This window comes from Dermacentor silvarum, chromosome 3 (genome assembly GCF_013339745.2).
Source record: "Dermacentor silvarum isolate Dsil-2018 chromosome 3, BIME_Dsil_1.4, whole genome shotgun sequence".
In the NCBI taxonomy this organism is placed as follows: Eukaryota; Metazoa; Arthropoda; class Arachnida; order Ixodida; family Ixodidae; genus Dermacentor; species Dermacentor silvarum.
The window spans coordinates 86,321,930-86,333,010 of record NC_051156.1 but is presented as its reverse complement, the minus strand read 5'-3'; the positions used below and the strand labels follow the sequence as shown (position 1 = coordinate 86,333,010).

At 50.0% G+C, this 11,081-nt stretch overlaps 1 protein-coding gene across 1 annotated transcript in view; it reads right to left on the bottom strand.

Moving 5' to 3' along the window:
• Positions 1-247: 247 nt before the first annotated feature.
• LOC119445560 (probable RNA-binding protein 19) overlaps positions 248-11,081 on the bottom strand; it is a 183,450-nt gene continuing 172,616 nt past the window's right edge. The window contains exons 27-28 of the transcript XR_007465952.1: positions 6,695-6,838; positions 248-471 (exon numbers count right to left, since the gene is read on the bottom strand). The gene's annotated coding sequence lies outside the window, so the exon portion shown is untranslated. The remainder of the gene's footprint in view (positions 472-6,694; positions 6,839-11,081) is intronic.

Below are 11,081 nucleotides of genomic sequence, written 5' to 3'. Positions count from 1 at the left end.
CCGCGAAGTGTTAACCAAATGACAGAGCCCATCCGCAACAGCTCCAGCGGTCAGATGACGTGCCCGACTGTGCGCGCACCGATATCATGATGATGACGCAGGCTCTGCTGGCGCGAAAGTAATCGCGTGCTTGCGTTGTGCTGGAGCCCTAGGCAGTTCTTCCTCCACGTGTACAAACGGACACACACACACTTAGCGCCTCACTAGCAGGAGCCTGCGAAGGCTTCAAGTTCCCAATGCCCGTTGGTTTATTTTCTTCATTGCTGTTGGCCGGTGCCTCCGCACAAATGAAGAGTAGATAAGCTGGGGCAGCCATGGAACGGAGCGCAATATGCGTCGCACAAGGGCATCTTGACTCGAGCTCCAGCAGCGTCGATGACACCGATACGTGGCAGCAAATGATCACTCAGTGACATACGAGCGGACACACGCAGTCCACGCACAGCGGCCAGGCATCTTTGCCAGGAAGTCCTGCAGATTTAAAAAGAAAACAACAAAAGAAGATTTGAACCGTTTTTGCTATGACAAAAGGAAAACAAGTGTTCTTTTTTGTTTACTTCCATTAAGCGAAACTAACTTGGAAACTACTCCTCTTGAGGGCCAACTATCCAATAATCTTAAATATACTCCGATTAAAAAATAATGAGATGTAGTAACATTCTTAATAAACTCCGTAACACAACTGTTTCGTTCAGACAAATACCACGCAACCAAAACAAAGACGACAACATCCACACCGCTAAATACAGCGTGAAAAAAAAAAAAAAAAAAAGCAGGTGCGCCCTAAAGGGACACATTGAAAGTGACAGCAACTGCAGCGGTGGCGAAATTGTTGAGCATCCGCCTCGTATGCGGGAGGTTACTTGGGTTCGAATCCCGGTACCGCCGGGAACCAACGGGTATATCGAATGGGCCCGGTGCTCGGTATACTTATAGGCGCTCTCATTTCGAAACGCGGCCATATAGGAATTTCCCATCTGGTAGGTGTCCTTTCCGAGCGTTACCAGGTGTCGGACTTCCGATGAACAACCACCAAGCGTTGAGGTCCGTATTGGCCGAGCACCTCGCCGGGAGCGCGCTGGTGCCCATTTTAAAGGTTCAGTAGTGAACAAAAATATATAATTGGGATCCTGTGGGATAAACTGTTCAGAATGTTGGAGCTGCGTTATGTCAGTCCACTAGCCTAAGGCAATAACCTCCGGAACACACACTACCAGCTTGTTTTATTCACACCACATAGTTTACCCACCGTGCACATAATTTGTGTATTCCAAGAATGCATCACAAGGAAATAATATGTATCAATCAGTATGTGAAAATAGTGCACGCCGGTGAGAGAAATTGTAATGATTTAGGTAGGGAGGATATCCGATAGATGGATTTGGCATGTTACTACGGTTTATTATATAACACAATATAGAGAAAAAATTACGAGAGAACAAAAAAAAATCATGCGTCATTCCACTGCTGTGAAGGTGGATTACCAGCGAAGCAGTTTAGCACACGACATAGAGAAGACACCGAATTTGGATTAAAGGTATGAGCAAATTTTATTTCCCTTGGGCTGCGATGGCGGTCATTCCAAAGAAAGACACACGCACACGCACTTTTATTTTGATCGGCGGTCTTGATCGGCCGCATACATTCGCGTGGAACACTACCGCCACCTCGGGAAGCCGGAGGAAACTAGAGACGCACGACGGGACCGCCACGCCGGGAGAGCGGAAGGAAACTATGGACGCAAGCGCTTGGAACGACAACGAAGAGACGGCGGTGCGAGCGTACACATGGCCGACGCGGGTCGCACAGCGGCAAATCTTTGTGAAACCCTTATTATCTAGTGCTTGAGAGTCTACTGATCTTGAGAATGGTGCCTGTTGATAACTAATCTACTGGAAATGCATATGTTAGTGATGAGACGTATAAGCTTTTGCACAGAATGAAGCGATTTTACATCAAATTCGAGAGCTGAGTCTTTACACACGCAGATCTGTTGACGGACCCGAAAAATGCACAAAACCCTAGCCTTAGACAGCTTCGCTGTAAAAAAAGTGAGCAGCTTGCACTAGTGGTGCAAGGCTGGAGTAAACAGCGGAGCCGGTGATCGACCTAGCTTCTTCCAGGTTTTAGTAGGTCTGGCAAAGTTTTGCTACGAAATGCTAAGCGCTGCTAGCCACGGTATGCCGAATCGGCTCGCCGTCGACACGCAGATTCTTGCTTGGCCGCGCGGCGCGCTTCAAGATGAGCTGCTTGTTCGGATGCCCGTATCTTCTTTGGTCGTCCAATGTCAAGGCTACATGTACTCGCCACAGAGTCAGCGAGAGTTCTGCCGCCGTCGCGGCGGCTCCGAGCTTTATCTCCCCGGTGACGTCATGGTCAAGCTGTGCCTCCATACTTGCCGGGGCGTGGCTAGTCGAAACCTGCCGAGCTGCTGCCGACGCCACTCGCATTTCCCCGGCGCGAACGCGGGAAACGGGGAACGTGGGCGGCGTCGGCAGCAGCTCTGCGCGACGCCTCGTTGGTGCTGCTACAATTTCTTTCTTTCTCTATCTCGCTCTCATTTTCTCTTTCCCTCTCCCAAGCATGTTCTCCTTCGCTCTCCTTAACGTCCCATGACAAGGCAACATGTGCACGGCACGGAGAGGAGGCGAGCAAGGCGTTGCCTAGCAACCACCTCGCTCCACGAGGTGGTTGCTAGGCAACGCAGTGACGTCATAGCTCGGCGAGGTTTTGCGACAGCAGGCGCCACTTTTGAAGGTTAGCTAGAACAGTTTCGCTGTTAAAAAACACCGCATATCCACGCACTGAATGATGATGAGTGGGCGAAGCAACGGGGGATCATTCGGGTAACCGTGAATCCCCCGTATATATATATATATATATATATATATATATATATATATATATATATATACTGTACATGTGTACAGTATATACAGCGCTTATATAGCCCTAGCGGACGCCATGAAAACCAGAGCTACGGACAACGGACGACGACGAGGGACAAGGCTCGGCCCTAAGGTACTTCGCCCCTAAAAGAAACGCGCACGCATCCACTGCACCAGAACTTCGAAGGGGGCTGCAGTGAGCGCCATGATAGAACACAGTGGAAAGCGAAGCATTATAGCGCCTGCAATAACCAAAATGCTATCCATCTCTCTCCCTTTGGCGGATTCAACACGGCGCGACACCGCACGCTTGATAACTGCTGCAGCAAAAAGCGCCCTGGCAACAAAGCAGCAACAAAGACGGTTCTAGGAGGTGTCGGGCCCTGGCCGCTACCGGGCATGCCACAATGACGACAGGCTTGATGAACGCCGACCTTACAGGCGTCGCACATCGAAGGAGCACGAGATGAAACAATTACACCCGCATTCAGAAACGCGCCTAACTTGAAGCTCATGCTCGACTTGATCTAGATGACGCCTGGCGTTAACGTGCCCAAGACACTTATGGCGTTTCGTTTGGCGCGTTGACGCCAGGCGCTATTTTAACGCGACAGCGTTAAGGACCCCGTTGCCCGCTAGAGAAAATTATATTTAGGTGCATGTATATGCCACGCCTTGCTACATGGCATGCGGTATATGCAGGTTATATTGCCAAACCAGTCTATCACTAAAGTTGCTCATACCTTGTCTTACGTTCTTGGCAAAGCTATACGACGGAATTTTGAGAATGACAGACCAAAAACAAATGTCATGGAACAAAACACCGAACGCGCATGCCTTTCACGTTAAATCTTCTCAGAGTGATACATCAAAAAGTGCGAAACGATAACAGAAACCTGATACAACTAAAATGATGCAACTTTCTCGCCACGGCGGTTCCACGATATCGGCCCACGCAAGAGTTTCTACCATAAAGCTCGCAGTCGTGCATAGCGTTCGCCACAAGCATTTCCCGGTAAACATTTCCGTAAGCTGCAGTTGCCGGGAAACGTTAGAAGCTTTTGCGTTCCACTCTTAAAGGCCAAGCTTAAGCGTCCCCAAAGTTTCTGACCAAGTAAAGCAGGGGCTACAGGCGCGTTTACGAATGCGGGGATTCAGCTTGACGTCTACTGTCCGTCCTGCTCAGACGCTTGTATGCACCGCGCTGTGGTACGCACACCGCTCCTCAGCAGGAGAGCTAACGTGCGCGCGAGTCACTCGCGCCGGTAGCGGATATAGCCACCCTACCAGAACACTACCGCTCTGGCTACGGCCACGGCAGCGCTAAAACGCAAGCACTGTTCTAGCGTTCCAGCACGGCTGAGGTGACTGTCACCTATGCTGCAGCATGGCCGGCAGAAATCTAGTTTCACCAATCTAGTTTCATCAAGCGGTATACTAAAAATCAATCAATCAATCACCAAAATGGTTTCACAAATCTAGTTTGGTGAGAGCCTGCGTCCTTCAATTGCAGGTGTTTTCGGCGCCCTACACTTTAAAGAACCCCTTACCAAGTTCGGATACATCAAGGGAAGGCAGGGAAGGAATGCCGCTTGCGGACGCTGCTCGAGGCAAAGTGGGAGAATGTCTATGTTGGCAGTGAAGCTCGCCTACTGGCATCATAGCAACAGGACATTTTAATTTCTCCTACCTCCTCTTATAATGAACCAACACGAAAGCAACTTGCAATAAAGACACGTCCGCGAGTTACAACCGAAATTCCCGATGGCGCCTGATAAGGGGCCCATTAATTCACAGAGGGACAGGAACAGTTAGACGTGCCTGCAAAGATTCGTACGTAGAAGCCATACGCAAACTGCCACACTATCCGCGCGTCATTGCCGACTCAAGTTCTGAAGTTGAGGGAGGGAGGGCGGCGTCGGATGACGTCGGGTTTCGTTTAGCTGGCTGCCGTCAGGAGGCTCGTCAAACTGTACGAAGCATCAGAAAGTTAATGGTGGTTTCGATGAAAGCAAAGTACTAGACACAGACTGCGGTTTCTTTTGCTAAGGGCCCCGTGTCGCAAAAAATCCGGTGTCGCCGACCGTCTTGTGAGCGAAAAATCATTGCGAACCACGCAGGCCCTCGCGTGGCACAGAGACGTTAGTGAACTCATAGAATTTTTCAAAGTAAAATGCATCAGAAAAATCGTATATTACGACTTAACCACAAACTACAGACATGACAGTGTCGGATTGTAATTTGAATATACGAGAAAACGTAATTCCGTTACGCGGAAACTCAAACACAAACCCTTTTCCAGGGCTTCTACCATTCATAGAGCGGAGCGCACCGCTCTGTTCCTTGCAATAACACCATCCAGATGGCGCTCGCCTTCGCGCCTCCGCGGCAGCGGCGCGCCGAGGCGAAGGTGGAGAAAAAAAAAAAAAAAAGAAAGCTGCAGTTGCCGGGAAGCATGACAAGCTATCAGTAATTTTTGAATGCTATCGCGTTTCACTCTTAAAAGTCGAAGCTTAGGCGTCCTCCAAACTTTTTAATGACTGAACGGTCTTCATTCCCCTTTGTGTTGGATACAATACAGCCCACCTGATTCCCCTGACTACATTACATGTCAAACCGAATGTCAGCGTCGTTGCTAACGCGCTGCAGTCGGAAACTGCAATGTGATCGAAAAGGCAGGAACGACCAGCTTCGATGTCCTACGTTCGGCACGACGAAAAACGCAGCACAGGACTCACTGCGGCACGAACGAGGCGACAGCTCGGTACACTTACAGGCCGCGATGTCATTTTACCTAGGCTACGATTTCACGTTTGGCATGATAAAACAAAAGCATTAAATTTAAAGGGGCACTGAAGCACTTTTTGAACACAGTAAGAAAACGTTGCCGATCTGTCAAGGCTCTTGTGAACACGTGAGCCAAATATCATTGCACTCCATCCAGCACGGAAATTAAAATCTCGTGTCCAAAGCGATGAACCACCGCTTCCGCAATGTCGTCATGCAGCGTCATCGCAAGCAGCTCGATCCACCACAGCTATTGGCTGATTTCGTGATTACGAGAACATTGTCGGCGATATAATTATTACTCATTCACGTTAAATAAAGGAAATATATATGTCAGCGATGTCAAAAAGACAGAAAAACTATTTCATATTTGCACTGCCGGTCTAAACAAGACAGATGCACGTGACCTCCGGTGTGGAAAGTGCAGAGTAAGTACCGCGGCCGCCACGGGGTGCCGCCACGAGCCGTTTCGCATTACACCGTTGGCCGGGGCCAGCGGGGCATTGCTACTTTGCGCCCCGCTGCCATCTCCCATTTGTAGCTTTCAGCGCGCTAGCGGAATAGAAAGACAGAAAGCCACTGATCGATCCGATAACTACGTCTAATTTCGCTTGCGCTTGAGGGATTCGAAAACATTTTCGGGCAGGAGATTCGTGAGGCGGTGTAATTTAAGAGTGGTGTCATTCTATGATTCGTTAAAGCGTTTCAGAGCCCCTTTAACGCGTTCTACATCAATACAGCACCACAAGACGTCGCCGCCTCTCGGTACGAGCGCAATGGTAATGAGCGTACACGCCAGGTTCAACCTTCCTACTGCAGTTCAACACGAATCTATCGCTACATTGGTATCATTACCGCCCAAGGTGTATACATGTGACCTGTGCACGCGCGGCTTCAGAATGGTGCGTTCAAACGCACCCAGGCCCCCAAGAACGCTACGCTAAGGCGCTCAAATGCTGTCAGCCGCAATGCTGACCCAGGCAGGTCATCGCGAATGGACAACGCGAAGTTTCACCCACCTGTTCGCGTCAGTTTGTACAGTTGTGTACAGCGGAAGGAGGCCTTCGGGTGAAGCTAGAGGTTCCAGTCGGCATCTGGCTGCTGACCGGAAGCGTCCAGCGTGGCCATCAGGTCGGACTTCTTGAGGCGTTTGCTCGAAGGACCTGCGAAAGAGGACGCGCGCCAGGGGTTGAACACGCAGAACGGGACGGTATAGATCATTTGTAGGCGCAGACGCCATTGGAAGACCGTAAAGCAGATAGCCTCCGAGATCGGGTAGTGCGCAGGAAGACGCGCGAGATTTCAGAAGTCCTTGGGTGTTGATAAACAGTGTTCCACACATCCACAACATCTAACGGCGCTGCAGTCGTCTGTAGCACCAGAGCAGCGTGAAGACAGGCGGCAGCGAATCTCGTTGAGCACTGCCTTACGGCCCTCGACACAAATAGAAATGTCTCCTTGAAAAGGCGTTTAATTATGTAGGATTGCAAGGTACACTGCTTTGTGGACGCTATTTCGAATCCAATAAATACTTACGGCCCGGTTCGCAAAGTTTTTCTTTTGAAAGATGTGCTTGCTGACGGTTTGGCTATAACCTCATTCGATAGCACTGCTGGCTGGTGGTCGTTCTCATGAACCTACGTAACAGCGCTACGCATTGATTACGTACGAAGGGCTCTGTGAATACGAGCCCCGAACGCAAGGCGCGTGGTGGGGACGCATCACGTGGTGACACAAAAACAGTAGCGAAATAATGCAAGACATCCGCTGAATTCGGCAATCAATCAAGCAACACAAACGCAAGAAGCTTTTAAAAAATGCACACACCAACGTGGCTCACGCGTGGAAATAAAACTCAGACAAATTTCGTTCCGAAGCAAGCACGTCATGCAGTTGAGTCACAAAAAGTAAAGCGTCCGTGCTGCAGCCGTCCGGTACAAAAAAAAAAAAAAAAAAATGTCTTCAGGAAAAGCAAAAATGAAAACGGTCCCAACTTGTCCACGGTGCCCCATTGCAGCTGCCCCGAAAGCAAAAAATGCTTAGACACGAACAACCGGAAGTAGACCAAAACACAGGGGTGTTCTAGCACCGACTTGGCTCACAGACAGGGACACGAGGTCGCGCGCTGCGTCACATACAGCTGGAGGCCCTACGACCGAGAGAGTTCGGGAGCCCCCCAAGAATGCGAGCGCGCGAACGTCGACCCCCCCCCCCCCCCCTCCCCCCCTTCGTACGGCGCGACAAATGACCCGTGTCCGCGATCCCGGCTGGAAGTAGACGGGCAGCTTCATAAAGACCCCCGTCACTCAGCAGTAAGCGCTGTTTTCACCAGCAAAAACGCAAACCCAGACACGGCAACGGAAGCAGCGGGAACGGTAAAGAGGCATCACCTCTTCCAACACTTCCGAGAATCGCCGACGACTACGAGCCAGACACGCACGCCCAGACGCGCACGTCGAAGAATGGAGCCCCGCCTTTTCCCGTCGCGACCTCCGCGCGGGGCCACCCCGAGCTTTCCGTCTCGCTGGATGTCGTGCCCAAGGCGGGACAGCGAACTGTGGGTGGGACGGCGAGACATCGCGAAACGCGGCGTGTTTAGCCAAGTGCTAACAAGATGCCGTTCGCGTCCCTGGTCGCGGGTCGTGTTTCTAACTGAGCTATAGACCGGCGGCTAAGCTACTTCCCTGCCCTCCCCAAACCCCGCTTCACCTCCCTCCCTTCTAGCCAGCGACTCCGTCCCAGCTTGCATTTTACGTCAACGATGCCTGGCCGCACATGGTGCGCCAAACAAATAAGTGAAGACAAATGGGGAGGCCGAGTGTAGCTGTCACAGCGAACCGCAACGCGTGTACATCACAGTGCAGTCGTTTGCGGATGAGTGCCGCGGTCCTCTTATATATATTTTTTATCTCTCTCCTAATGCTATTCTAATTTTGCCTGTGTCCCAGGAAAGTTTCAATATTTCTCGGGGATACGGCTCCAGTTGCTTCCGCTTGCATGCACGTTTACTGTCTCAAAAAAAAAAAAAAAAAGAAAGGAAGCCACCTGATAACATCACGCTATAACGAATACGCAACTTTGTATAGAAACGAAAAAAAAATACTTCATTACAGCCCTAATTCGCTACGGTTTCACCACTGAGCGTCTTCAAATTCAACAAGACACATACGCGGTGTTATTAGAAGCGGACGTATACAGGTGCCCGTGGCTTTCAAACTGTGCGACCATGCCACATTAAATTGGAAAGGTGCATTAACCATGTCACATACATGAAGCGTTTATTGACAGCCTGAAAAAAACAAAAAAGCCATCTAAGCAGAACCTCGATTGCTAACCGTTATCGAGGAGTCTGTTTCCCTATCTTTCGAGTTACACAATACAATAACACCTTTAGCAATTTTCTCTCTGCCAAGGTTTTTGCACATAAGGTTGCCGCATATTGTAAAAACATTTCCTCGGATTACGCAGAAACCTGCGGCAAAATGTTGCCTCTTCTATTTCCGTAGTTAGAAAACGGACAATCCGTAATACGGAAAATCCGTCCTATCAAGTAACATTACTGGTGAGAAATACCAACCTGCGCCGTAATTTACAAAATAGACCAACAAGATACAGGCATGGACACAAGTTACTACACTGCTTCGACAGTTCTTGAATACGTCAAACGCTTCGATGCCGTTGTGACAGATTATACAAGTACAGATATTCCCGCTACATAGAACACATGATAAAGCACAAGACACCCGGCACCAACACACGTACCGAGAATTAACCCAACCACCTGGCAGGGTGTCGGGGTATGGGAGGGAGGGAGGCGGCGCGACGCTCTGTTGCGGCACCAAAGGCGTATCTTGCAACCGGGCGCAAGGAGAACTGGCCACTCAATCTCCCACGCGAAAGCAAGAAAGCGGGAAGGCAGCGCGGGAGGGAGGGGGGGGGGCGCAGCTTCCACTCTGCCAACAACCGCGCTCGTACTTTGCCCGACTGTAGCGGTCGCCCGCACCGGCGGTCGCCCGCACCATCTCTTATCTCCACACGGCTCTGACCTTTGTATGCTGTGCATTCGGCGCTCAGTTTCTGTTGAAGCGATAGAACGCACGAACCTTCGGCCGCTGCGGCGGCTGCGCTTGCTGCCAGCGTTTTGACAGTCGTTGTCTGCGGTCCTTCAGTGTGATCTATTCATGTTTGCTTGTGCGCGCTGACACCACGCTTGTTAATTCAGTTAGTAAGCGAATGTGTCCAAGTTTATGCAGCCGATAAAACTACTATCCCTACTCCGAATAGCTCTCTACTAATTTGCTATCGCAATTGATGCTTCGCCTTTCGGGCGAAACTGCGACATGTTTTTATCCTCGAGGAAAGCCGTTCATCGCGAAGGGCCGGCAACACAGGCAGTCCTTGTGTGGCAGCGGCGCCACAGGTTGACTCCATTCCTTAATATGCGAAACATTATTTTTGCAGCTAACTACCACACACGTCTTTCCTTTATCGTTACTTATTTTGCAGCATGAATTGGCGTGCCGCCGAAGGCGCCATCTCGTTCCTCTAGAGCAAACTGCTCCGCGAAAAGGGTTATTAATACGCCGTTGACAAGCGATGCCAAAAAGCGAACACCAAATCAGACGAGTGCTCGGTGTCATGCTGGCGTAGATGCAGCGATGTGACAAAGACGCGATGTACGGTGTTTGCCGAGAGTACAATGCTGATGAGAGGTGTATGGGCGCCGAAGGGTATACGACAGGCACCTAATTACATTTGAGCATTCTACTACCCACCCCTTGTGTCGCAGTGCCACATACCTATTCCGGATACAGCGCAAACATAAGAAATTTACAAAAATCTAAGACGTCGCTGAATATAATGCCATGTTCTATTAAAGATACCCATGAGCCGACGTTAAAAGTACAGGTCTCACGGTTTACTGTTTTATTACGCAGAACATAGGTGCGCTCACTGACAGTATACGTTCTCTGTCCACGTGCTATATACAGAACGAAGCATCTCCTAAACCTCTACGGTTTTAATTAAAAAGACTGACAGTATACGTTCTCTGTCCACGTGCTATATACAGAACGAAGCATCTCCTAAACCTCTACGGTTTTAATTAAAAAGCTCCCCCCCCCTTTTCTTTCTTTCTCAGCCATACACTGCGCGCAGAAGCAGACGGGAAATTCAAAACCGCGTGAAGCAGGCAAAAGAAAGCTTCGCTCTAAACAGCAAAAACGAGAGTCGGATTTCGTTTCGCGGTGATCGGCTATTAATAAGCGCGCCATCGCGCCTTTATGTAATCGTAGGGCTGTCTCTACAGCTCTTGCAGCGTTTAGGCGGTATCTCTTGTTGCTTGCGAGACACGGCTCTGCAGAAAGCGGTGGTGGAACATGTACCATTAAGGAACGAGAAATGTAA